The sequence below is a fragment of the Meleagris gallopavo genome, chromosome 4 (assembly GCF_000146605.3).
Source record: "Meleagris gallopavo isolate NT-WF06-2002-E0010 breed Aviagen turkey brand Nicholas breeding stock chromosome 4, Turkey_5.1, whole genome shotgun sequence".
NCBI lineage: Eukaryota > Metazoa > Chordata > Aves > Galliformes > Phasianidae > Meleagris > Meleagris gallopavo.
The window spans coordinates 830,642-858,593 of record NC_015014.2 but is presented as its reverse complement, the minus strand read 5'-3'; the positions used below and the strand labels follow the sequence as shown (position 1 = coordinate 858,593).

Sequence of the window (27,952 nt, the reverse complement as noted above, 5' to 3'; positions counted from 1 at the left end):
TCAATGTTGTTTTCTTCTGCCCAGTGTAGTACCTTTGCACCATACTGACATATATACAAGCCATGGTCCAGAGCTGCCAATTCAATTTCCTTTCGTTTATATTTTTTATCTTAGGGGAAACACTCTTTTCATCAGAATGAAACAGACCACTTAGGCTAAAGTAAAGTGAGGTCTTTCACTCTTTCCTAATCCTGGTACGCTTTCTGTAAGACTTCTGTATGAACTACATCAATACTTTTCATCAGAGTTGTTTATTTTATAAACACGTAACCACACAAAGCCTGCTTTTCTGTTAGATGTTTGGAACATATAAGTGGCTTGATTTGAAATCTATTTAACTGTTGATAAATAGATTTTGTGAGTTGTTGTTGTACAGGGTGCCCTCTTCTGCAGGGTCTGGCTGGATGTGCTGCAATGAAAACTGTGTTGTGCTTGCTCCTTGTGTGGTACCTGTTGAGTCACAGTCTGAACCACTGATTGAGAACATGGGGAAAGGACCCAGTCAACCCTGGCAGCACAGCTGAAGGCAATTCAGCTGTGTGATCAGAAGGGGTGGATCCTGGCTGCACCTCTCTTAGACCCCGTTGAAGGGCTGCTAATCACTAAATCAGGCAATAGATCAGGTTGCGCTGGGCCTCATCCAGGCTGGCTTTGAACACCTCTAGGGATGGGACATCCACAACTTCTTTGGCATCCTGTACCAGTGCCTTACCACCTTCTCACTGAAAAACTTCTCCCTGACATCTAGTATAAATCTCCTCTCCTTTAGTTTAAAACGTTGGCCCCATGTCCTGTTGCAGTCTAGTTATGTAAAAAGGTGATTTCCCTCCTGTGGATAAGCTCTTTTTGAATACTGGAAGTGTGTATAAGTTCTTTTAGAGTATTGAAAGGCCATAATAAAAGGTCTCCCTGGAGCCTTCTCCAGTCTGAACAAACTAAGCTTCCTCAACCTGACTTTGTAGAAGAGGTGCTCCAGCCCTCTAATCATTTTTGTGGCCCTCCTCTGGATCTGTTCTAAATGCTCCACATCTTTCTTGTGCTGGGTACCCCAGACCTGGATGCAATATTGCAGATGAGCCTTCACAAGGGCAAAGTAGAGACCTCCCTTGCTCTGTTGGCTATCACTGTTTTGATGCAGCCCAGGATGCTGCTGACTTTCTGGGCTGCAAGTGCATACTGCTGGCTCATGTTAACATTTTTATCTACCAGCACCCTGAAGCTCTTCTCAGCAGGGTTGGTCTCAAGGAGTTCTGTGTTTGTAAATGTACCTGGGATTTCCCCAACCCTATGCAACACCTTGTGCTTGGCCTTGTTGAACCTGATTTGATTTACGTGGACCCACTTTTCAAGCCTGGCCAGGTCCCTCTGAATGGCATCCCTTCCCTCTGTTGTATCACCTGCACTTCTCAGCTTGGTGTTGTCTGCAAATGTGCCAAGAAAGCCCTTTATCTCATTATCTATGTCACTGATTAAGATGTTATAGTGTACTAGACTCAACACAAACCCCTGGGGGGCACCGCTTGTCACTGGCCTCCACCTGATCATAGAGCCATGGAAAACAACCCTCTGGCTGTTACCATCCAACCAAATGCATTATAAATGCATTTTCATTTTTGAAGAGCATAATAATGAATTAGCATTCTCATTACGAGGAGATTACTGACCAGTAATTAGCAAGTCATAGTCCTTTACTGCTAACTCTGTCATCCATTAAGGAAACTGTTGGTATCACTCTCAGTTATTTTGAAGAACAGTATGGGAAAGAGAAGTTCCAATTTAAATTCAAGCCAAGTAAAACAGAGGAGAAAAATGTTTTTTTGTGAACTGAAAAACTAGGTTGAAAGTTTGCATAGATGGAAGGGTGACAGGGACTCCAAAGGGTCAAACTTATGAAATCCTTCATACTGTGTGACAAATATCTAAAAATACCATTAGCTTAAGACTTTTTTTTAAACTTTGATCGTTTTCCTGCAGCTTAGGAAGTTTGCCACTGATCACAAGAAGTAATTTATTCACCATATAATGTTTTTTGTTTTTTTTTTTTAAAGGAGGCTTAAAGTTACCTGGTAAAGAAGCCTGTGCACTTACTGGTTTCCACTTAAGCGTATTTTAAACTTCTAAACATCCCTGAGTGTGTTTCTGTGCCCACGTGGGAACTGATGACAGAGCTTGAGAATAAGTACTGAGCAACTCCCAGCAGAAGAATGCTAACATTCGGTGATCTGAGACAAGCTACATTACCTCATGGATTACTAGGAAATTTACTAGAGATTACAAAAAAAAAACAAACAAAAAAAAAACACTGTTACAGAAACACTTTAGCATGTTAGCAGTAATATGTTTGAGTCATTCACATTTAATTATATACACTCCAAAATTTTTTCCTGCTATTGCTGTCTTTAATTACACTGCCTAATTGCATAGCAGGCTTGAGGGATAGAAAAAGAGAATAAATGTATTTATTGGAAGATCATCTGAGAATACTGTTAATGTATACTGCGTGTAAACTCTGTTACATTGGTCTTCTGTCATTAATGCAGATTGCTTATACACTAATTGTAAATAAGAAAATAAGGCAAGGTAAGGAGTTCAGAATCTGCTGCTGCTGAAGTTAGGGGGCAGTTTAGGGTTGCAAGGACAAGGGAGGTCCCTGGGGCTTATTATTCATTTTTTATCAATGTGTCAGAAGATAGCAGGCAGTTACTCATTTATCTTTACACCAACAGCTACGACTCACCTTAAATTCTTCCTCAAATCTACACTCAGTGCTCAGTAACATTGCAATGATTCCTCCACAGTGACCCTGGAAAACTAGCTTCATTTCAAGTATCAAATCAACAACCAAATATTTAAAAATGTACCTGTAAGAGTTTACTTGAGCACAGGAAATTTTTAAGCATTACCATAAAAGTTCAGCAGCACTCTTGACTCTTACTACATATGTTCCCTAACTGAGATCAGCTGATGGTAATTTCAGAGCCAGCTAGACAGCTGAAGCATGTTAGTATACCTGTTCTGTGAGGTAAAGAAACAATGAAAACCAAAATCTAACCCATGTTTATTTAAAAGTTGAGCAGTTAAAATGCCAGAGTTGATTTCCACTTTTGCTTGAATTGTATAAATGGTTTATTGAGGATATACATTACAGATTGAGTAGAACTAGCTTTTTCACTTGCAACTATTCAAATATGACTAGATTATATATAATGAAAGTAGCATTTAACCCCATAAAAATAATCATTTGGCAAAATGCTTTACAAAAGGTATTAGTTCTTTAGACAGACCAAGTGATGCCATCCAGAAGCATTCTTATTATACTGTTTAGTGCAGTGTTCTAAAGGCAGAATTTACAGAAGCTTATACAGAAATATGTACCATGAGTGCGACAAAGCCAAGCTGGTGACCTGATATGATAAAATATTAAAAACATGTAACAGATAATAGAGCCGTGGTACAGGAACTGCCTTTTAGGTTTCTCTGGAAAATGTCAGGCTTAAGCAGTTCTTACGCAGTTCTTACAGACATGACTGGAAAGAATCTATGGGATTATGGTGTCACATTGCTTCTGTAGGAAAGCTTGCATTGGTTTTCAGCAAATTTGTTACCGTATCTAAGGACCGAGGACTGGCTGAGAGAGTAAGAATCTGCGACCAGACCATCTGTGACAGTGTTTTACCTTCTTGGAACCACTGTGAAGACAGAACACTCCTGCAATAACAGTCCACTGCCACAAAAAAAATACATTACCTCTAGGTATCTTTTTATATAAACTTTTTTTTTTCCTGCAATAGTCAGAGCAGCTCTGTTGAAATTGTACGGAAGATATAGAATAATAGAATCCTTAGAGTTGGAAGGGGCCTCTGGAGGCCATCTAGTCTAACTCTCCTGCAATGACCAGGGAATTATAAACCTCAGAGTTCCTTGTGGAGCTGATCTTTAACGCGTCTGGTTTGCTCTGTTGTGACTGCCCATCCCTTAAGTAACAAGTCTCTCTTGTATCAAGAGCTATTTACTTATCTAAGTTCCTGGGAAACTGTGTTTTTAGGAGACATTCAGTATATGTGCAAGAGCTAAGTATAAAACAAAGAACCATGCGTGTAATCAACCTGCTGAGTTAATCTGACAAATCCAGAGAGATATCGCCAGAGAAGCTCAGGCTTGCTGATCACACCTGAGGATATCAGATATCTGTATAACTCTTTTTAATCTTTAAGGAAAATCCACAGCAAAGTTTTCTGAAATTTTCTTTTGATTCTTTTGATCCTGGCTTCTGTTTTCAAAGGCAAAGTAGAAAGCGGCACTGGTCATCTAAAACTGACTACAAATCAGACAAGTAGTTTCAGAAGTCTGCCAGTATATCAAGTAAGTGACTAATAGGGAATAGTTGATTAATATTGTTTCTGCAATCAGGCTCTTTTAGCTAAGTTTGGATCAGGAACTAAATATAAGTTATGGGTTTGACTCTTGAAAACGAAACTTGATTTTTACTTAACCTCAAACAAAAACTTACTACCAAATACAAAGATTCTGTATTACAGTAAAGCAATTATCAAACGAAGCAGCTGACCGGCACTCAGATTTAAGTAGCTAACATCCATGCAAATCCCCACGTTTCACGTTTCTTATTTTATGGCTCTAGGATTTCATGTTGACTTTTAACGGTATAGGTGCAAATTCATGTAGCTTTATATTAGGAGTTGAACATATCAAAGAAATAATTAATAGATCAGAAAAAAAGAACTTGTTTATTATGTGTGAAGTGTGACTCATGATGGAACTTTTTATAGATAAGCATATGATTCATTGGGGTAAGTAAGGAATATCTGTGAAGGGTACTGCCTCATTAACAGAACTCAATTGGTAAAAGAAAATATTCTTTATTAAAACACTGCAAAGCACCCATAATTTGCACCTACATTTACAGCTTTACAGTTCTCTGTTGTGGTAAGATGAAAGTTATGAAAGGAACTCAAAAAGTGAGAGTAGTAGACAATAAAGAATATACAGTAAAACAATTAAATAATACATGTTAAAACAAGTAAATTTCCTTCGTTGGCTTCCTCACTTAGACTGAATATTAAAATTTCCTACCCTAACAATAGCATAAAGCATTTAAATACATGCAGTTTCAGCAAAGAGAGAAAAAAAGAAAAAAAAAAAGAAAAGAAAAGAACTTGAAGTCAAATTTTGTTCTAATTTTGACAGGGAAGTGCAATGGGTATGTCACTGCAAAACTTGTCTCAAAAAAGTTCAAGTGCCATTTGGGAAATTTGAAAGATCTGTAGTTGTAGTTGATGGCAGCTATTATGACAAGCTGTATAAGTGAAAAAATTACACTTGAGAACTGAAGGAGGATTCTCACAATAATTAGATGTGATAATGGAAGCTTGTGGCAAAGCAATACATCTTAATTTCCCTAACAGTTATTTTTTACTTAACTGCCTCCACAGGCCAGCAGATAATAGTCAGATCCAAAAGCAAAGAGTTTGCCTCTTCTGAAGCCAGGATATAAAACTGGCTGTTTTACATGTAACGTTGGTTGCACTGCTGCGCTCCAGAGCATTGTTTGCAGTACAGTGTGAGACACTGGGTCAAAGGTAGGTAAGACTAAGTCCAGCCCCCCAAGTAGTGGCTGTCAACCCCTTTGATTGATTGATTGATATTGTTTGTTCCTGTGTGTAAGGATCATATGAGACTTGCTTTATGCTTCTAGTTACTAATCAAATGGAGATAGTGACTGCTTGCTATGGGATGGAAGAGGTTGCTCTCCTCCTGCCTGGGATTATTGTACCCTGGAAGAATTACGATGATAATATCTCAGGGGATGAGACTTGGAAACGTGTTAATGGGAATAAGTCTAGCACTTCTGTTGCTTGCATACACAATGCATATACAATGTTTAATGATCAGGCTCTGTATCTATCTGTGATATTTCTCTGTCAGAGTATCAAAGAATTATACATGACAAAATTTGTCAGTGATACATATATCTCTATTTAAGAATATGTAACAGTGCCTGCCAAGATTTGTTTTCTTATACTATTTTGACACCAGCAAGAAGTAGATGTCTTACACCACCATGTGACAAATACCAGCAAGATATTACATGGTCACTGTGGAAAACTGAGCATTGCAGAAAAAGAAGTGCCTGCTTGTACTTATGTAGTGAAGATGAACCGTAGCATTTTTAAGTGTCTCCATTGTTATTTTGATTCTAGGCTGCCAGAGTTAAGTAAATAAAGTGGAAGAAACATCTGGAATTCTTTTCCTTTATTTTCAAATTGAACTCATTAATATAATTGAAATTTTAAAATCTGTCATATTATACATGTTAGAAACTTGTTTTCTAGTAAGAAGTGGCTGTTCACAGATCTTGGTAAGAGTCTGGGAACCATTATGTCATGGCCTGAAGCACTGATTGAGCACCTGGTGAAGGGGGGTAGCCAGCCCTGGGAGCACAGGTGGAAGCAATTCATGTGTGGCCAGAAGGGGTGAACTCTGGGTCTGCCCCTCTCTGACCTTATTTAAGGTCTGGCAGCCATAAGGGAAGCATCTATCTGGAGACTGTCTTCTCTGGAGTGTTTGGTGAGCCCTGATGCTTGGAAAGAGGTAAGCTTTACTGCTGGATTGTGAACTCTACCTTTATTGGGCGATCAGAAACTGGCTTAAAGCAGCTGATCTGCTATCACCTACCTTTACAGAGTCCATAGAAGATAACAATGACTGCTTTTGATAGGAAACAATCATCTGATCTAGGAAGCAGCTTTGAAAGTGTCTTTATTTTGAATTGACTAGAAGTTGACTCAGTGGGGGCTTTCAGGGAGAGCTACAACTGCAAAGAAGGCTAACAGTGTAGGTACACAGTAGGTTGACTACAATGCTGGCGAAGTTCAGTAGCAACATAAAGAAGTCATGAAACTCAAGTGAAGAACGTGATGAAGCATACAACCCCACATTTGCCAAGGAAGTATTAACAGGCTGCTGTAGATTAACTTTACCCTCTCTTAATTTATTCACAGGAGTTATTACTGAGGATGAGTGTAAGCTAATCTGCTAGAGACTGGAAGGAGGTCTGGCACTCATTAGCCTTTAATGAAAGTCTGGAGTGATGAACGTGGATGGGTTTTTATATCAACCACCTACAGCTGAAAAATATAAATATATGGAAAAAAGTGAAATAAGTCTTGAATCTTGTAGTTCTGCTTCTTTTTACCTACTGGCAAAAGTAATTAATAAGCTTATTTAAATTATACTCCCTCAAAAAAGTATCTTAATATATGCCTGATTAACCTGAACAGGAATGACTCTACTCTTTTCTCTTTATGGTTCAGCTATAAAGTCACATTAGAGAGAACAGTGGACAAGCTGTTGGCCAATGGTTTATGGGCTGGTTTGGCCTGGTTCTGTGACTAGTGGGTTGGAAGGACCCACAGATCCACATCCTGGAAAGGGGTAAGGGATAAAGGGTAGAGAGATGGTCCCCAAAACAAAATAGGGACCACGATCTGAGGAGAAACAATCTAATTTACTAAATAAGATGTTAGAGGGCAAGAAAACACACTATAATACAATATAATTAGAATTGCTGCTTATAAATCAAATATAATGAGAGTGTCCGAAAACTGAAGGCCTTACACTAATGCTGAGGTGAGACGTGCAGTCAGGCTGAGCAGCAGGGAGGAGAGCCTGACCCCATGCCTTTGCCAGGGATTTCATCTCCTCTCTGAACACAAAGTGCACTGGGGCAGGTTCCTGGAACTGGAGCATTAACACTTTAACTCCCAGTGCACTACATGATGTTATGATGGGGAATACCAATAACCAAAAGTCATAACCATGACAAGCTGTATCCTTACTGCATAGATGGAAAGCCGGTGAGCGCTTTGCATAGCGAGACTTGGAGACACTTCAGATGGAAGTGAACTTGGCTTTCCAGGGCTCCTTTGTTTCAGAACTTATTTCTTTAAATCTGTTTTGGAGATATTCAGTAGTTTTGTGTGGTAACAGGAATGAAGCCATAGGATAAAGACTTTCTACATGATGTATCATCTTTTCATTTGATGAGCTTTTCCAGAGATGACTTAAACACAAGTCTTTTCTTCAAAAAATTGTTGAGTTGAACTGAATAAATTCCACTTTTGCTTATATTTAGTAGATATTTATATGCGTTACAGCAAATTATTTAAAATATAACTTGGACAAAATGTCTACTGGTAGTACACCTTGTCTCGCATATGAATACCTAAATGGAGTACTGAGATGCCAGCTATCAGTTTGAGCCCAAGCACTTTGACTTGATACTGGTTCATATGCTTAAAAAAAGAAAACTGTGTCATCTTCAAACAAGGAGTGAGTAAATTCAGCCTACACTCAAAAAGATCAGTAAGGAGTTTGTGCTTATTGTGAACTCACGTACCCAATAGCAGCTAGTAACCTATGCTGTCTGAATCATAGAATTGCAAGGCTGGAAAGGACTTGCAAGATCATCTAGTCCAACTGTCCTCACATCACCACTACTACCACAAGCACTAAACCATATCTTGCAGCTCCTCATCCAGACACTTCTTGAACACTGCCAGGGAGAGTGACTCCACCACCTCCCTGTGCAGCCATTCCAGTGCCTGACCACTCTCTGAGAGAAAAGGTTCTTCCTCATGTCTAAGGGCATAATAGAATCATTTCAGAATCACAATTCCCACATTATGTGTAGAACTTGCTGTAAATTACCTGAACTGATTTAGCGGCAGAGCTGTTTTCCAGTCTTACACGGTATCTTAGAAATTGATTGTGTGTGACAAGTCGCACAGCAAGATTTTGGGCAGTTGTGAGCTGTGTGGACAGAGGTTTTCGTTGTTGTTTCACTGCGAACAGATACAGTTTAGGAAAAAATACACCATTTGGTAATGCAACCAGAATTTTCTTATTGGTGGGGATGTATAACACCTGGTTGGTGACCATTAATTTAATATTTCATTGGATGTGATTTTTTTTGTCCTTGTTTGCAAGCAATTAGAATCTGTTTGCCAGGAAAAAAAGCTCTATTTTTAACCTCTGTAATGACATGGAAAGCTAGGTGAGACAAAGAGACTGAAAGACTTCATCTCAAGAAATTATGAACCCACCACTTCATCTGACATCACACACTGTCATAGCTCTGAACAAGGCAGTTCATTATGGTTGTGTGCTGTTCAGTAGGCGTTCAATGTGTGCCATCGTTCAGGGAGTAGTTCACCACAAACTTCCCTGATTACATTGCTTCCTATGGCCCATAAACAAATTTAACAACAATTTGTTACCCCAAACCTCTCAAACATTTATCTCGCCAACTTTGAGGAAGACCACGCAGCTAAAAAACACCTAAGGCAAATTCAGTGTGCTGCATATTTCTGAGTACCACAGAACACCTAAGAGTTTGATAGTAAAACACAGTGATAGGTGAGTGGATGTGAAGTAGAACCGAGCACATAAATTCTATTTAAATCCCTGACTGTTATTTTTAGACAACTTGCTCAGTGCTTCAAGTCCATTGCACATCACTTTTAACTTTAGGTGCTTGCAGACACAAGCATGCCCCAATAGCCCAAATCTATCCTTGGTTTTAGCCTTGTCTCCTGCCACTATTTTCATTATCATGTGACTGATGATAACCCTCCGTTTTTACAGCCAAGGGGCTAGACCAGAAAGTCTAGTGTCAGATCTTTGTGAGCCTGGAGCAGTTCCAACTTAAGCATTCCACTTTGCATTAGCTGTTCCCAAAAGCTATATGATTTGCTATTCTGAGGTAGATGTTTTTTTTTTTTCACCCTAATTGAACTGTACCACAATGCAAGGAGCTCCATTGGCTTAAGTGTCCCAAGTTGAATGCTGTTTTACATAGAGCAGTTGATTAATGTAGGCTGTTGTGAGAGTAATTTAGACAGTACTGTATTGTAATTGCAGCTCACGGCTGCAGTTATGTGAACTGTTTCTCTGGGTTCAGCTCAGATACTGACGTTTGAGTTTTGGTTATTTGTTTTGCTTTGCTTCTTGAAATTTGTGGTTTTGATTGATTGATCTCAGTACAAATCTGTTAACGTTGCTTGCAGCAACATAAAAGAGGGTGTTAGGTAGTTTGTTCTTTTAAAGCCTGAACACTATCACATCTAAAACTTTGTGCACTGCCCATGTTAATGGAAAGTGAGTCTGATTTTTGTCGTATACCTGATCTAAAAACTGCTGAAGATATTTAATAATTAAAAATTAACACAAACAAACAAACAAATTAACGATGCTGTAGCATCTTACACAAAGCAAATAATTTTTTTTTTTTTTAGTATCCGAAGTATGACATTTTCTGAAGAATTCTTTCATTAACAACAACCAGATATAATTCCTAATGTTACAAGTACAGATGGACGATACGGAGGGGTGGGAAAAAGGAATAGTTTGATACGTATTCAGGCACTTGTATTATGGCTCTGACATGGATATGCAACTTATGCACTGCAGTGTGTCCTGTTCTAGCTGTAAGAACTCCCTTTTGCTTGTGTTGGTACTGATTCCCTCAGAGCCATTCCTTCTCTGTCAGAATTGCCGCAGCGATAATTGCTCTGAAAACAAGCTTGTTGAAGGCTTCCATGTTTGTTTTATTCCGTATATTCTGAGCCAGGCAATCAGATACGGGGAGGTATGTATTTTTGCAGGTAGATTTGATAGTAAGTCTGATTCTCTTGTGTGCTGCTTGGTTGCAGATATGATAATGACACTTCTAAGTCTTCTGATGCTCGATAATACACACCCCAAAAAGAACTGTAGTAGAGCAGGGGACTGGATGTGGGCTATTGCAAGAAACAAGGTTCTATAATTCCTTTTATCTTGATCACTTTGTCTTGTAACTAATTAAGAGTAACTTTATTTGCCTGATACAACTCTGGTTGTAGGGCTTTTGCTGCTTTAACCATAAGGAGCTTTCTTCTAATTTCCAGTGTTGAGTTATTCAGAGCACCTTCTGGCTTTAATTTTCTTCTGCTGTTTGCATAATTCTTGTATAACTCCAGCAATTCTTTGCTTCCTTGGTGTTACAAGAAGTATATCAGGTAGCCTGTTTACAAAGACCACTTTTATTTTGCAAACTTAAATGAAACGATCTAGTCTCCACTTCTGTAGATATTCCCCCATTACTAGCCCCATATATATTTTAATTAAAACTCGTTCAATCTCAAAAACAGGTACATTAAGGAGTTGCATCATACTCCTTTGCATATTCCATAAGCCTACTCTAAGATCCATTATATGTCAAATTCACTGATTATGTAGCCATCCAAAACTGTTCTACTTAGGCTCACGGGGGGACTGAGACATATATGGAATGCTATTTCAAGCTCCAGTGTATGAATGATGACCTTTCACAGCTACTGACAAATAGCTGATACAGTTTTTTTCATTCCTTGCAACAATCAGTGTAGGATGACAACAATGTGTTTAGGACCTATGTTGCTGAATTTCACTCTGAATCTATTAATTTATTTCCAGGTCACCAGTGTTATCATTTCATATTCCAATTGCTTTAAGAAAGATTTTTGTCTCTCTCCATGAATCCTTTTCTCTTATTACTCATCACCTTACCAATCTTATTTCGTGGTTAACTTCCTTTAAATTCCTAATGAAAAAAAAAAGAGAACAGTGTCAATATTGGAGAATAGGACTTTTATTTCAAAAATGTCATTTTGCTTTTCTTATGGGATACATGATCTAAAATGATCATTAGTACAAAACTTGCCCTTTACTGTGGCATTATGGGAATTTTACACTGAAAAGAAGGCAAGGAAGGATGTTTTATCTTTACAGATAAGTAAAAATTAGATATAAAAACAAATATAAAATAATAAAAATATAAGTATAGAATCTAAACATAGGTATCTTTCTTCAATCTGTCATTAGAAAAATAAGCCTATGACAACAATGAGAGAACATGTTCTTTACAAGGCACTTTTTATCAACAGTCAACCCATTCATGGAAAAATATTAAAGAGTTTGGAATGGGAACACAAATACTTATCTGAAAGGACTCAATCAGAAGATTTGTTCCAATATCCCTTGAGCTCAGTATGCTCTTTCCTCATTAATTCTAGACAGGCATAGCATGTGCACATCTTTACACTAACATGAAGAGACTTTGGCTTATCCTTCCTTTAGAAAAGCAATTGCATTGTACTGCTTCTAAAACTGACTAGGATATTGGCATTTTAATGAGTTGTATATTAGCATAATTAAATCATGGCAAAATGTAAGTTGCTGTCTTTGACAGGGTAGAAGGTATTCAAAGCTTATAAAAAGCAGAGTTTATGTGAAAGCTGTGGTTCTTGATAATGCTAGCTTGGAAATTTGGGTGGAGAAATGTCGAAAGGAGCTATTGGCTGATTTATTTATTTTTAGCATTTAAGCACATGAATACCTGTAGAACCAGTGTTCTCATGTTTCGTATGCTATTTAGTTACAACTCAGAGGCAGGAGTGCAAAGGAAAGTAGTAGAATGCAGACTGGCAGAGGAAATTCTTGCTAGTGAGACTGGTGGAAAAGGTCAGATCTTATCTGACTAAATCACCAACTTCTCACGTTCTGTCTCAAGACTGGAAGCTGAAAATTATAGAAGATACCAATTCTTTTATAGATATTAAAATTAATATTCAAGAAGAAAGCACAATGTGGATGTGAAGGCAGATGGTGTTACACCACTACTGAACTTAAAAAAAAAAAAAACCTCATATTTTGCTATATGAGTGGAAGTTTTTTGCAGAACCATTATCAGTAGAATAGATGACTATATGAAACAGAGGAGAATATTTCAACTATATGAAGGTGAATATTGAATGTGTTCATGCATATCTTTCTCACTAGAGAGGTCCATGAATTGTGGAATTCTTACTGTAATCTCCAGAATAAAGACAGGACGAAGAATCTATTCCTGTGGCAGTCAGAATTCTGCTTAGGACATTAATATATACCAATTTTCTTTTTCTTATCTTTGCCAAAGTCACTATACCCAATTATTAGTAGCTGACTTATAGCATAACTTACCAAAACTGATGAAAGTAATAATTTTGCACAGAGAGTAAACAATGCAGTAGATGAGCATGTACATGGTTAGTAAGAATACTGTGTGCATTAAGAAAATTTAACTAGGTGTATTTCATATGTTAATATTTACTATGGCTTTTATTGGTGCTATTTTGAATTGCATTATCTCCTGCCCTTCGTTAAATGTAATCTTAGAAGACAGGAATTTTGCTACTCAACATCTGAGAATGTTCTATCCTTTGCAACAAAATGCCTTTGGCTGCTATGTAAAATAGGAAACTTTTACTAGTTCTCTTTTTCTGTAGCTTCTTACAAACAGCCAGAAAAATGTCTGTGGCTTAAACAGTAGCATTTTTCCACACTCTAACTTACTTTTCATATATAAGCAACCTGGTATACAAACAACAGGAGTTTTTAACGAAGAATAAAAAGCAAAACCATACAATCTCACACTTAGAAGGAAGAAGTACAGAAAAAGTTATGGAATAAAATACTGGATTTAGAGGTATCTTCAGCTAATCCTGGCACACAAGCCTCAGGCAGGTCTTCAACTTTGTGCTATGAACTTGGCATTAATGCTATTTATTAGGGGTACTCTCATATTTTTCTCAGTTTGACACTATAAACAAAGCATGATTCACTGCACAGGGCATTGGAAATTGATTTTGTTTTTTCCCCAATGATAATATCCTGCTACAAGTCTCTTATGTATATTTTTAATGTACGGTCTAATCTAGTCTGGTACAACCACTACATCAGATTTCTCAGGGGACATCTGTATTAATTTGATAACACATTCATTTTCCAGTTAACTGTTCTGCCACAGTCTGGGCAGGAAAGTTTGTTCTCTGATGTGGAAAATAAATCGGAATATAAAGATGTGAAGAGGTCATCGTAAATGTCATGCTCAAAAGCCTTTATTTGCATTGATCAGATTATTCATGAGTCAAATGTTGTTTGTTGCAAAATCAGTTTTCATTTTTGTGTAGCAGGAGTCACTGGGCAAAGTCACAAGCTCAAAAGTAGGTTTATAAACTCTATGGGATTTAAAGATACTGTCAGAGCTAGGATTGATGAATGCATTTTCAATTATCACCAATTCATTTCACTTCTTCTAATAACAAGACCATACTGGTCTGTCTGTCTTCTGTGTGTGTATGGAGCGAGGGAATGGAAAGTCAGGAAGGATTTGATGCTCAGTTGTAAAACACAGCAGGAAGTGAATCAGTTATATTTTTTCAGAATTAATTAACACTACCAACCTCTGTTTATACCTCTCAGTCATATTGAACCCAATCCCTTTTTGGGGGAAAAAAAAAACCCTACAACTTGGCAGTTGCATCAAAACATGATAACTTTTCTCCTTTAAGTTTTCTTCTTTTAAGCTCTCCTGTTAGGTTTAGATTTTTTTTGGTGCCATATAGAGAAGAAAAATGAAGTCTCTTACCAAAGAAAATAAGACAATGTCTCATTAGACATCATAGTCTAGATAGAAGAAAAGTATTTTGAATGTTGGAAGTGTGGAACAACTTTTCTCCAGGTGCTTAACAAGATGAGCTTACAGAATTCAATCAGAAATTTAATATGGCACAAGACAGAGTTTCACTGAAGACCAGGCTTGGGTAGTTTAGGAGATGAATTCATTTTTAAGTGGTTTTCTTTAGGATGTTTGTTTTTCATTTGGGAACACTTTGTTTAAATACGTGGCAAGGCAGGGAGGAAGCATAAACAAGGTGTAAGCATGGAGCTGAATTTTTCCATGAATACAAAAAACAGGCATTTTCTCTCTGGAACTTTTAGAAATTGCTGTGATGGAGACAAACAGTTGTATGTAGTTGTTGTATGACTCAGTGTTGCTTTTTTGTCTACAAAAAAGTAATTATGATAACTTTTAAAGTAATCAGTTGGAGAAACAAGCTCCTAAAATTCAGATGCTTTAGACTGGGTCAAGATTTGCATTACTCTCCAGAAGTTACCCAGCACTTACGATAGTGTACGTCATAAAGATTAAGCATAGGGATATAATGGCTTTTAGGCACACTAAGACCAGTTGTGCCATCCATCAGTGTTGTCACTACACTGCAAATATCTTCTATTTAAATATGATCAGAGTAGCAATATACTGATCTGTTGCTGCTGAACTTAAGCTGTCTTTATTATGCTTGCTTTCTCTGTAAACCAGCAGTAAGATTTAGTTTTGCCTGAAATCTTTCAGAAACCGATTCCTTCATGCACCAAATTAACCTGATAAGCGAATTCCTTCCGTGTAGTAACAAATGTGTTTATTAATGTATAGAGATTTTTTTCTCATGATGAAGATGAATACAAAGGCCATGGCAATATGATGGGAAGCCATGCTGCCACGAGGCTCCTTCTATAACGAGTTGTTCTACAGGCAGAGGAGGATGACAGAGGCATGAGGCCAGTTCGCATGCTTCCTCTGAAGTGAAACTACAAATCCTCATGTAATCCATCCTGGATAACAACTCTGAATTTTTATCCAGTGTCTGAGATCAGTGGCAAAAGAGGTAAATCACTTTAAACAATATCTCCTTATCTTTTGCTTAGTTTGATTTGAATTAAATCCAGACTTGCAATTTATATGCTATAGTGCAGTACAGTATGACAATAGAGAAACACAAATGTGAGTTTAAATGGCTTAACCACCTTCAAAGGGAAATTAAGGAGATAAAATACTTTGACTCAAATTTGATCCACCACATAAATGCTACTTAATACATTCCTGCAGAATGATTATTTTAACTTCTTCAACAAAAAATTTGTCAAATGAAAGTGAGTTTATTTTGATGAATGTTAGTTCCTTGCAAACCTAGGGGTAATGCCTACAACATCAACTGATGTGGGTCTCGTAGGATGAAAGAGTGGAATATTTGTTTCTAGAAACTCAATAATCCTGCTAAATCAAGGGACTTTATTCTGATTTATCTGCATTTTGGCCTCATGGGCTGAATTCTGACCCACTTCAGCCACAGATCAGATGTTGTTCTAGAGCATGCCTTCAGGTCCTGCCTCAACTGGCAAGAAATCAAACCATGGTGAGTGGGGGTGACTGGGAACATGTGCTACCTTGCTGACTGTAAATACTAATTTAAGTATACCCAACCCGCAAGTTCAAGTAAAAATTCACCTGAATAATGGAGGAGTTGCTGGAAGCTGTTGTTCACGTGGATGTCACTGCTTATCAAATCCATTAGATGGAACAGATGTTTGTAACTCATTGCAGAAACTGGTGAGTCATTTTTCTAGATACTCTTACATGATCAGAATTGGAGAAAACTGTCTCTAAACATTTTTTATCTTTGAGAGAGAAAGGAGTTTTCAAAAATGTGCTGGAATACCAAACTTTCCTGGACTTTTACAGCTTTTGATGTAGAATGGACATTTTTCACTGACCATGGCTTGCTGTCTTTTTTTCATGTGGAAACTCAGAGATGATGGAGAGTCAAGTAAAGGAAAAGAGTACTATCACAAGCCCAATCTCGCTTTGCCCACATATTATGCATCTCAGGGTATGCATACCTTACCCTGCATCTGGGGCTTGTGAGGACATCCAGGTGACTCTAATGAAAGTGGGAGGTATCACTTTTAAAATCTGCAACAAAATGCTTGTTATTAATACACTTGATTGACCTGTAAGTCTTTTTTTTTTTTTCTACATGAGCTTTGAAGGGCTGTGAACAAGAGGCAGGTGGGTAGGCCTCTGTTCTGCCACATCCAATGATTTTAGGCACTACCTGCCCACTAAATGCCTAAGGTTGGAAAAGGCTGTTATCTTTCCTATTAGTTGTCACTTCCTAGAATTTGTGACTTTATAAACTGCATACCTAAGGATAGCAGGGTAATATTTAGAAGGGAAAGTAGACGTTCATCCTTAAACAACATATAACACTGAGTGGGGAGTTCTGAGGTGGTTCCCTCACTTTGTGGTAGGGGAGGGCCAGCTGAAGCTTTACCACCGCATTTCGAATGGCAACATCTAGGCGAGAGCTCTGCAGTACCATCTCCAAATGAACTGTCCCCTCAGCCCTTGAGAAGTGGTGGGGGGGAAAATCTGTGGCTTTTGTCCTAACCACCAGGTACTGTTTTTAGAGGTAGTTGTAATTAATTACATCGTCCTGGCAGACCTAGTTCCCCATGTTCTGTACAGGGGAGCCTCGGGGCCTCACTTAGCTCAAGGCACCAGGAGAGAAGCTAGGTGCCTAAGTGAGCTACAAGCACCAAACTAAACTAAACTAAACTCAGATATTTAAACATTAGGGTTAAATGCTCGACTTTTAAGTAGTTTGTGAGAGTTGTGGTGGATCTCAGTATGTTCTGTGTTTTGTGAGCTGCCAGAAACCAGCCAGAAGAGCAGTCTGTTTGTATCTGGGTCTTCTGTGTTAGTACACAGTAAGTAAGTACTTGGTGTGATGCTGTTTCTTTCTGGGATGTAAGAGAAGTTTGTTAGCATTTTTCTAAAGAGAGATGCAACAAAACTAATAAACGTTTACAGACAAACTTGCACCAGTTAAAATAAACTGTCTTAACATTACATCTTTCATTAGTTCACTGCATCTACTCTGTATACAGGTTCCCAGTCAGGTATTTGTAAGAAACTGAAGGTTTATTGCAAAATTAATTTTGTTGACTGCTCCATGTAAACATGCACTTGAGAAATAAGAGAGAACCATCTCAGGTTGCTCTGTAAAATGAGTACCATTTCTTCTAAAGAAAACTTGAGAGTGTATTTTATTAGCATTGTAAACATATTCTGACATGATCTCAAAAGAATCAAATTAAGGAATGTGTAGAAATCACCGTCTTTCAGAGCAATGCAAATCATCCAGCAAATACTTATTTCTTCTTAAATCCTAAATTGTTCTGTGTCTTATGCAGTCCTTGTCCAGGCTGTGGTCCTGGCCACCACTAAAGCAATCATGTTTGACTTGTGTTTTGTTTTTTTACCACTTATGTTTTGTTGACACAGTTCTCAAACCTAATCTGATTTTGATTTTAAATCTGTGATGTCAAAATTCTTCTTTCAAATAAACACTGAGTTGACAGGCATCAATAATTTGGCAAGCATCAGAGAAATATTTAGAATTATGTCAGTGTCACACACTGTTCAATGACTCCATAACTCCCAAATGGCAGGGAATATATGACTTACTGAAGAATGAAATGAAAGAGAGTCATAAGAGGCTCAACTAAGTTAATATTTGTTCCAAGCAAATTATATAGTCATTCTATTTCAAGTATTCAGTAACAATCATATTGCTTCCATTTATATTATAGGACAGGACTATATCTACTTCACTGTAGTTCCATATCCGATTTACAGTGGTGTCTAGAGTATTCATATGTCTTAGTCTTGGAGCTGTTTGTTTACTGTGTAGGTGCTTTGATATTCCTGGTAGTAGTAACTGAAAATAGATTACCAATAGAGTCTTAATCACTTTCATAATGCCCTTTTTTCTGGCTAGATCTTTTAAGCATGTCAGTCTAGTTTTTCAAAGAGAAAAAACATTAAAAAATATAGGATATAGTCTTCTGTATACAACAGCATACTGAGGAAAAACATGAAATCAACAGCAGAGTAAATTGTGTTAGAGCTAGCGTGCCTATTAGTCTGATCTTTTATTGTGATGTGCAAAGATTTGGGAGTTGCTGCTGAAAATTAGATTGAACTGCTTTGTATCATCAGTCTGCAAAGACAATTCCTTTTTTTTTTTTTTTTGTTGGTAAATCCACCTTTGGAACAACCTTAAAATCATGCAGGTGTTCCCAGTGGAGAATAACAGTGGGGAAAAATGAAACGCAACTAAATACATTTCAGCTCAACCAAACATAAATATATTCAGCGATGTCTTTGTGTTTACATTGAGATCCTTTATACTCTCTTAGTTCATCATGTTTTGGAACCCATAAACACTTCTGTGTTTGTTTTCGCATCCATTATTTGCACAAAGAAGTCTTTCAAGGTTAATAAGTATCTGTGATAGTGTTAGACTTGTTGCTTTCCCTGTCGTGACTGCACTCTCAGACTTGCCTCTCCTCACTGAATGGATCTTCTATGATTCATTCAAAGACAGTAAGAGGAAGAGCATGTAACCTTCCTCCCCACTTTAGTTTGTCTTCCCTCCTTATTTCTCTTCTACAGATGTTTTATCTGTTCTATGCCCATCTGCAAATCCCTTAATCTTCTAGAGGTTTGGCTCTCTTCTGCATTATAAAAGCCAACTTAATCTTGCCTGCTGTTACAGAGGAAGAAAAAAACTTTTTAATTTTTCTAGTCTCTCAGCACAGGATGGAAATACTTCTTCATGAAGACTCCCATCTTTTTCTTCTCCATCCTGTATATTCTGCTTTCTGTGAGAAAGAATTACGCAGACTGGAAGGAAGTCACAGTGCAAGTCATCCTGCTGCCCAGGTAGACAAATAATGGTAAGGAACACATGGATGCATTGCAGAGCTGGCCTTCAACTTAGTCTAGCCCATTTATTATTATCCTTCCCAGTAGCTCTTTTGAAGCATGTTGTGATGAGCACAAACCACCCATCAGGGAAGGGGCAAAACTGCAAGGTTGGTTCTTTGATGTTAGGTCAGCCAAATTCTTCTCAGGATTCACCCTCTTTTGCCAGCCGTGCTTTGAAACACGTTGTCCATCTATATTTCATTTATGTTTAAAAGACAGAACAACATGTTCACAGCCACTCCTGAAGCTAACAAACTGTGGAAAGCACTACCTAAGTTTAGAACTACTCAGGAATTATGCAATCTTTAGCTTTTTCTTTTGGTACAGAAACCCTCTCTGTAGAACCAACAGGTTCAATTTCCCCACTTCTTGTGCAAGGGCTTAAAAGTGTTAAATTTCTTTTCACGGTGTATTCCATGTTCTTTTTTTTTTTTGCTGTACTGCAGATTTAAGTGTTTCTGGAGCTGGAGAGTAGGAGCCTTATATGTTGAAAAGTCATTTTCTTTATTCCTGCTTAGTATCAGAGAGATATGTGTAACAGACAGCATGAAATGGCTCACTCTACTTCTTGCTGTAAAGGTTTAGTCCTCAGTTTCCCACTGTATGCAATAATACAATCACAAGATGAGAAATATACAAGATTGCCTTGGACACATTTGGGAAATTCTTTCCGTTTGCTTATGATGAAAACAATTTGCTTTTAAAATGTTTTGTTTGGCTTCATACTTATCAAGCAGTAAAATCTGAGAAATTTTAAGAGCTTTCTAACATAAAACAAGACTTTAGTATGATATAGATAATCTGTTGAAAACGCCAGAGTACTCTGAGTTTACCATAATTATTACTTTTCATTGTTACAAAAATTCCCAAAGCTTAGCAGAAGCCACAGCAGAATTATAGGATATTTCTACTCGTCTGCTTGTTAGAGGTTGTTAGCTTCTGGAGCCATTGCCTTAGCTGCCAACAGCTTCACAAGCACCAGCTGCCAAGAGCTGCAACAAAAGCAGGTTCCTGAGTTTGGAAATGTTCCCTGGAAAATTACAACAAACCTATTTTGTACTTAGTCCTGCATGGGAGCAACCTTGTCCTTGAGCAGGGCCGTGGTTTTGCAGCACTCATGAGATGGTAGGTAGGAGCCTTGACTCACAGGGGCCAGAAGCGGCTGGGTCAGCTTGGCCCATAGGGCCTGAAGAATCTCTTGGGCATTTAGTTGCAGCACTTCTCCCTGTGTTCCTATGATTGAGTGGTCATTTCACACTGAAAAATAGCAGTCTATTCAGAGCATAAAAGGTGATGTCTTCCTTTAGATGCTTAGATGTATCAGGCCCTTATATTAGGGAAAGAGAGAGACAAGATTACTGGAAGCTGGAGCTGCTGGTTATCCATTACAAACCTTTATAAATTCCCTTTGCTACTCAAAATTATCCAGGGATAAGCTTTCTTGCCTTCAGTAAAATTCTAGACTGATCTGAACCTGCAGAAGTATATAGTTTCTAATGAGATACTCACAGTACACAGGAATTAAATCAGACTTTCAAAGGACAAGGGAATATGTGCTTTTATAAAATGCACAAACACCACCAACATCTTTGACGTGTAGCAGCATCTGTCAATCAGTTCTAAGCTATGTGGTAGGACAAAAATATTTTTTTTTGTTGATGGTGCTTTTATTGCTAGAGATCAAATACATTTCTTCATTCAAAGGATATTTTTAACCATGATAAACTGTTTATACGTGCCTTTTCTTAGAATTTCTTCTCTAGGTTTCAGAATAAACAAAACACAGTAGAATTCTAAATAAGAAAGTCAGATCAAACACTTGAGGTATTCATTCTGCTGATTGGTTTTTCAGATTCATGCTCAATGACTATAAGTTACCTAGGCTAGGTGGTATGACTGTTAGATTTCTGCTATTGTACAGCGCCAAGCCTGGATCTATGCCTGTTTGCATCAGCTGAGAATTCTCCATAATATCCTCAAATGATTCTTTTAACAGTTTAACTTCTATTTATTCTGCAGAGAAAGAAAGCAGGACCATTTAATAACCACACGGAACACTAATGTAATTAACAAAATAATTCAGTTTTACATTAAAACTCATGTAATTGAGTTAGGCTGTTTATTAGATTTCTGCCAGAAAATGTTGCAAGATGCTTTACAGTAATACAGGAATAGCTGTTTTAAGTAGTAAAGAAGCTTTGTGTATTTACTCCATGGAGATAATTGCATTAAGGAATTATATGAAAACTTTTGCTTTTTAAAAAGTCAGAAACTACAGACAAAATCTATTTCCTCCACTTACAGATTCGTTATTAAAACTGAAGAGCAATTTAGTCTCCTTTTCTTAACTATTATGTTGAACATCTTGGTTAGGGGAAGAGTTCTTTTAGAAGAAAGACAGCTGTGAAAAGCAGATATCTATGCTCGTATTTATAGTGCAGCTTCCTCCTCACATGTGCATTTGCATCTTGATACAGTCAGAAATAAAGTGACAGGCCTCACCTGGAGTACTTTATTCAGTTCTGGGCTCCCTGGTACAAAAAAGACAGGGATCTCCTGGAGAAAGTCCTGAGGAGGGCCTCAAAGATGATAAAGGGCTTGGAGCATCTTCCTTATGGGGAAAGGCTGAGTGAACTGGGTTTGTCCAGCCATGAGAAAAGAAAACTCAGAGGGAATTTGATTAATGTTTATAAGAATCTTAAGTGTGGGAGTCAAAGAGACGTGGCCAATCTCTTTTCAGCAGTCTGTGGGGACAGAACAAGGGGAGAGTAGAGCATAGGAAGTTCTGCACCAATATGTGAAGGAACTTCTTCACAGTGAGGGTGACGGGGCACTGGAACAGGCTGCCCAGGGAGGTTGTGGATTCTCCTCTGGAGATATTCAAGACCAGCCTGGATGCCTACCTGTGCAGCCTGCTGTAGGGGGGTTGGACTCAATGATCTCTGGAGGTCTCTTCCAACCCCTACAGTTCTGTGATTCTGTGATTTTTTTCCTCTAGGGCTTATTTTTAGCAATAAATTTCTAATTTAAATTTCTAACTTGTGCAGCAACTAAATGTTTTAAGTGATATAAATATTTCTTCTTATTTCTTGTGATACTTGAACATCTATCTATTGCCTAATTATGAAAAACAGCTCTTACGCTTCAATTGGTGTTTATCCTAATACACAAGAGCAGAGACACCAACTGTGTGACCTTTGCTTGCTGATTCAGAACAATAGTTATTAGTGAGCTTAATGATCAGGAAGTCATTTTCTGACAAAATTCTGTCTTCAGTTGTTCTGTTTTGAGAAAACCCTTCACCTCGTTGGAAAGAAATAAAGTAATAATCATACAATGTGTCTGATGGGTAAAGACTGTCATGAGTCTACCCAAAGTATAGATTCCACTGACTGTGTATAGAACGTTGCTTTTTCAGATGAATTTTATTTTCCCTAAGTAATGCAAAAAAATAAAAAATAAAATGGTGGGGGCATCATATACTACTTTTTCTCTGATTTCAGGTGCTTAAATGCAGATCAAATTAAGGGGGGAAAAAAAAAGATGTACACATAATCTACTATAGTTCTGTAGCTCCAATTATCTAACTGGAAGAAGGAATAGACAGAATGACTGATAGCTGAGCTGATTTCTTTCTTGTCATCTGGCAACTTTTGGCTCACGTTGAGCTTTTCATCCACCAGCACCCTGAAGTTCACCCCCATAGGACTGCCCTCAAGCTTTTGTTGCCCAGCCTGTATTTGTGTTTTAGACTGTCCCAACCTAATAATACAACTTCACTTTGTAGTCACTCACAGCAGTGGCTTTCCACAATATCCGTTCATGTCAAGCACAGAACAGGTATATTCAGATATGAGACTTCAATCTGGGACTATTCTTGTTTTGAATACAGCAGAGATGAGGTTCGTGAGGTCGGACTGACATTCCTGCCCAGATTACCACAGCAGGGATGACTACACCTCTGGTAGGATTCTAAAGTCTGTATTTTGGGATGGTGTTAGTGTATCATTGTAATAGCTACTGCATAAGAACTAAAGGAGAATATTCAACAAAAAGGCCAGGAGAATAAGAAATGTTTTAAAGAGAAAACTTACCAGGATAAATAAATTTGCCCATTACAGAGGTAAATATATGTATCTTGCTAGATTTTATATTTGGTCGGATAATTGCAGTTGTCTATCTGGCAGTCATTCACAGTTTTTAATGTATTTTTCACAATTACCTTTCTGACAGATTCTATCCCAGCACACAGATGAGGAACGGGGACATAAAGAAAAGGGGATTTTCTCAAGATCAGAATTAGTGTACATCATTCAGGCCATGTGAAATCATTGCCTGTGATTTGATTCAGTACTGAAGTAAGAAGACAACTTTACTAATATTACTGCTTAATATTTTCTGTTGTTTTAAAATTAAATTTGTTGGTTTCTAGATTTTTTTTTTTTCCTGTGAGGTCACATGCACTTGGAAACTTCATAGATTTGCATTTTTCTGGCTGAAAGTATGCAACCAAATAATAAATTACTTGTTATAACTGACTATTCTATTTACTATTAAATGCTTAACTAATATAAAACTGTTATATCAGCCATTAAATATAATCATTTAATTATCTATAATTAAATATATGCTATGCTCCTTTGCCAGTAATGACCAAAGGGAACTTTTTTTCTTTGTTTATCTCAAGATAACACAGATAGATGCAAATAAAGAGAACGAAACAAATTCTGCTTGAGGTCTACACTGTAAAAATAAATAAATTTAAAAAAATGTAGGAAAGCAAAGCAGCAGTAGACTGTTTTCAGGATTTCTTTAAAACAATAGCAGTGTATATTCACAAAACTCAGCTCTGAATGTGATATGACATATTTATTACTGTATGATTTGTTCCTTTACAATGCTTTGGAACATTTATAAGTTTGTAAGACACATTGATGGATGTGTTACTCTGAAATGCTGTCTTGAAAAGTAGCAGCTGCAAAGATTGCTCTGGCTTTTTTCACTAAATGGAAGTGAAGGGACTGATGAACTATGTTGGTTAAACAGGATTTATTAATGTGCCAAGAGACACTTCAAATTCTGCACTCATTTTTTTTCATGCTTTAAAATAGAAATATATCTTCTCTGTATTTCTAGAACAATTAAGAGAAGTTGGAAAGGCAAACCAGTTTTTGCCTTCTCTGGGTTTGGAAACCCAGAAAAATCTCAGTGTTGTCAAAACTCTATGAAAAGTAGAAGACAAATTCAGCCTCTGGCTGGAGCAAAGAAGTTCTGCTCCCATGTGCTCACTGAAATGGAAAGCACCAAACACATGGGTTTACTGGGCTCTTGATGGAACTAGCAGCAAAATCTACTCCTATATATGAGCCTTTCTCATGCAGATGAGTGCTTTCAGCTTTAAAGGACTAGTATAAAGTGGAAAAATGTTCCAGATGCTGCTTGTGCTCTTTGAATTTTGTCTCTTTTTCATTTTATTTTTTCCATCTTTTTGTTATTGTTCTAAGAATAGAGTCCTATTTTTTTATGTGCTGCTCTTTGTGATATACACAAGCAAATAAATAAAACCATGGTTTGATTTAACTTCCCTACTGTAGTGGCAAACGGGCTTTGTTGGAAGCACGCACATTAGTTTATATTAAATTTAAGCAGGTTTTAGAGCTAAAAATGTGGGTCATTTTTATGCACGTGAAAGAGCCAAGATCTGCAAATTATCTCTTGTGAGACTCCTACTTCAGTCAAACTCTGAAGGATAATCCATTCTGAAACTTTTTTCCTTAACTTTTCCAAACATTATGTAAAGACCAAAATGATCATCAGCAACTTCATTTTTGTGTGGGTAGTACAGAAGGAAAAGTTAACTATAAACCCCTTTGTAGGGTGTTATTAAGAAGGTTAATTACATACTGATTTTCTAGACACAAGCAAGCTTGAGATGGAGATTGTAATATCATTTTAGAATATGCATTTTGCTTTCATTTAAGGCAATGAGTCTTTTCAAAGTCATAAAACCAAAAGTAACCTGCTTTGCAGCTTCTCCAAAAAGATTGTTTGCTCTCAATACGAGCCCAGCACTGTATTTTGACATTTGCCATATTTAAGGAGAACAATTTCTTCACACTTGTCTTGCTCATTAGTTTGTCTTGAGGCACCCTAGTGATTGCACAACAGCTTGAATTTCAAGTGAGGGCTGCTGCTCGTTTCCCTGAAGTGCTGCTGACAATTATATCTGATCCCATGGCATATATGAGTTGCCACGATACTCTAATTCTCCTCAGTTGCTCTTTGGTTCCCTTATGGGACAGTCACCCCAGTGTATCATCTGTTTGAGAGAAAAAAATAAGTAGTGAGATGTAAAGTTGCTTTCTTTTCCTCAAAGAGAAAGGAAGCTTGGTATTTTCTCACTGTTTTCCATGGACAGGATTCTTTTGGTATGTATGCAGAAGTGACTGTGGCTTGCAGATGATAGATGGTTTCATTATGCACCTGGCAAAAATAATACCATCACAGCTGATAAATATTTGAATACATACAGGCATCCAAAGTGATACAAGCCGCTTGATAACTAAGATAAAAATAAGTATTTTTGTTGTTGTTGTTGTTAAATTTATGATAGTCCTTCAGAGGATTAATTTCAGATAAGAATTTGTTGGTAGGATATATCTGCATGCTTTCTGAGCACGTAAGGAAAACCATTAAGTGGATGTATTAAAAGACACTGCTTCACAAATTTCTGCAGTAGGTAGGGAAGGTTAAGTTCTGTTTTAAATTTAACTGTCTTGATTATCTCCTGAGATAATTATGTAATATTACATGTTTTGACTCCTATAAAGACATTGTTCTGTCTGATTATTTAATAGAAAATAGTATCTTTTTACTGACAGCAGTCATTGTTATAGTCAAATTAGATACCTTAAGTTCTGTTAATATTAGAGCTGTAATCTCGAGAACCTAAATAATCTTACTTCATATCTAGCCAAAGTTACAAGGGAAAGGCATTTGCATAGAACAGTACAAAATATAGTGTAATTATATTATCACATAGTTTACATTTATGTAAATTTTGCATGTTCTAGGGGAACTGTTGCTTATTTTCCCAAAGCACGATCTTGCTCAGCTTCACTACAAGCGTAAATAATGATCCACGGTTTCACTTTGTGGAATTTCGATACAAAAGAATTTAAAAATGCAAAATACGTTACTTTTTGTTGTTTTGCTCTTGATTAATTTCTGTGTTTGGGATTAAATAATCTGCAACTATTTCATGACTTCAAAGGAAAGCTTTTTTTTTTTTCTCTCTTTTTTCTCTCTTTTTTTTCTTTTTTTCCCACCAACTGCATGTTTCAACCTTTTGGACTGAATATCCTCGGTTCTGCTCTTAGTTACTGTTGTTTGCAACCTACCCGAGCACAGTTACCATCTCATATCAAACTGATGGGGTTCGAGTAGGTTTGCAAAGAATCAAAGCAAATCACCTGTGTCTACTTTCTTAACTTACTGGCTGAGTATTTGTGTTTCAGGTAGAAGCCAGTTATTTTTGTTAGTTGCATTCCAAGAACTGAAGGAAAATCTGTAGTATCACTGAGATTTTTGTTAGGTGGATGGTTTGAGAACCTGTTATTATTTGTTATTATTTTTGCTGGAACCTGGTTGGTGCATTCCTTTCAAATGCTGCATAATTCTAAATATTTTATCTACTCCTTGTCAGGATGTACCTCTTAATTATGAACTTGTAATGTGATTATTTCCAATATTCTATACTTTTTCATGTTTTCTGTTGCCTATTAACCTACGTTAATAATTGTGCTATTTTACTGCTATTCTCTGTGTCATGTTGGAGTGGAAAACCTCGAGGAGAGTGGAAGAACAAGCTCAACTACAGTAGAATAATAAAGTGGTTCAGAGCAGCCTGCCAAAATCTCTCTAAACATCTCGTTTTATGTCTGCTGGGTCTGTTCTGGCAGTAAATTTCAAAGACACAAACAACTTTCCCCCTTTCTCTCTGCAATGATGTCCAGCCAACTGGAGACTCGTGCCCTCTGAGCTGCTCTCAATTGGTCTTAAATGGTTTCTGTTAAGATTGTCTTGATATATTTATAGTTTTGGGATACAAGAGTTTAACAGTTTGGAGATTTTAATTTCATTTGAATTTTAAAAAATAAAATACATTCAAGATTATATTACACAAAAGAAACCACAAAATGAAAAACTGCTTCACGTAATCATCTGTTCTCCAATAAAAAGAGCTTTGATTCCTACTTTATGGAACAATTAAATTCTGCAGAAAATGAGGAAATCAAAACCTTTGTAACATACCAAAGGCAACAGAGCATCTGGGAATATTTCTTCATTAGTATTTTAAGGAATCTAATACTCATAAAAAATACTTACAAAGTTTTGGGGTTAACTGTTTTTTTGCGAAGG

At 37.2% G+C, this 27,952-nt stretch overlaps 1 long non-coding RNA gene across 1 annotated transcript; it reads left to right on the top strand.

The window, feature by feature from the left end:
• Positions 1-6,349: 6,349 nt before the first annotated feature.
• LOC109367104 lies at positions 6,350-27,649 on the top strand. Its single transcript, XR_002113816.2, has 3 exons — positions 6,350-6,609; positions 19,350-19,500; positions 23,765-27,649. It is a non-coding gene; the product is annotated as an uncharacterized LOC109367104 (long non-coding RNA).
• The last annotated feature ends 303 nt before the right edge of the window (positions 27,650-27,952 follow it).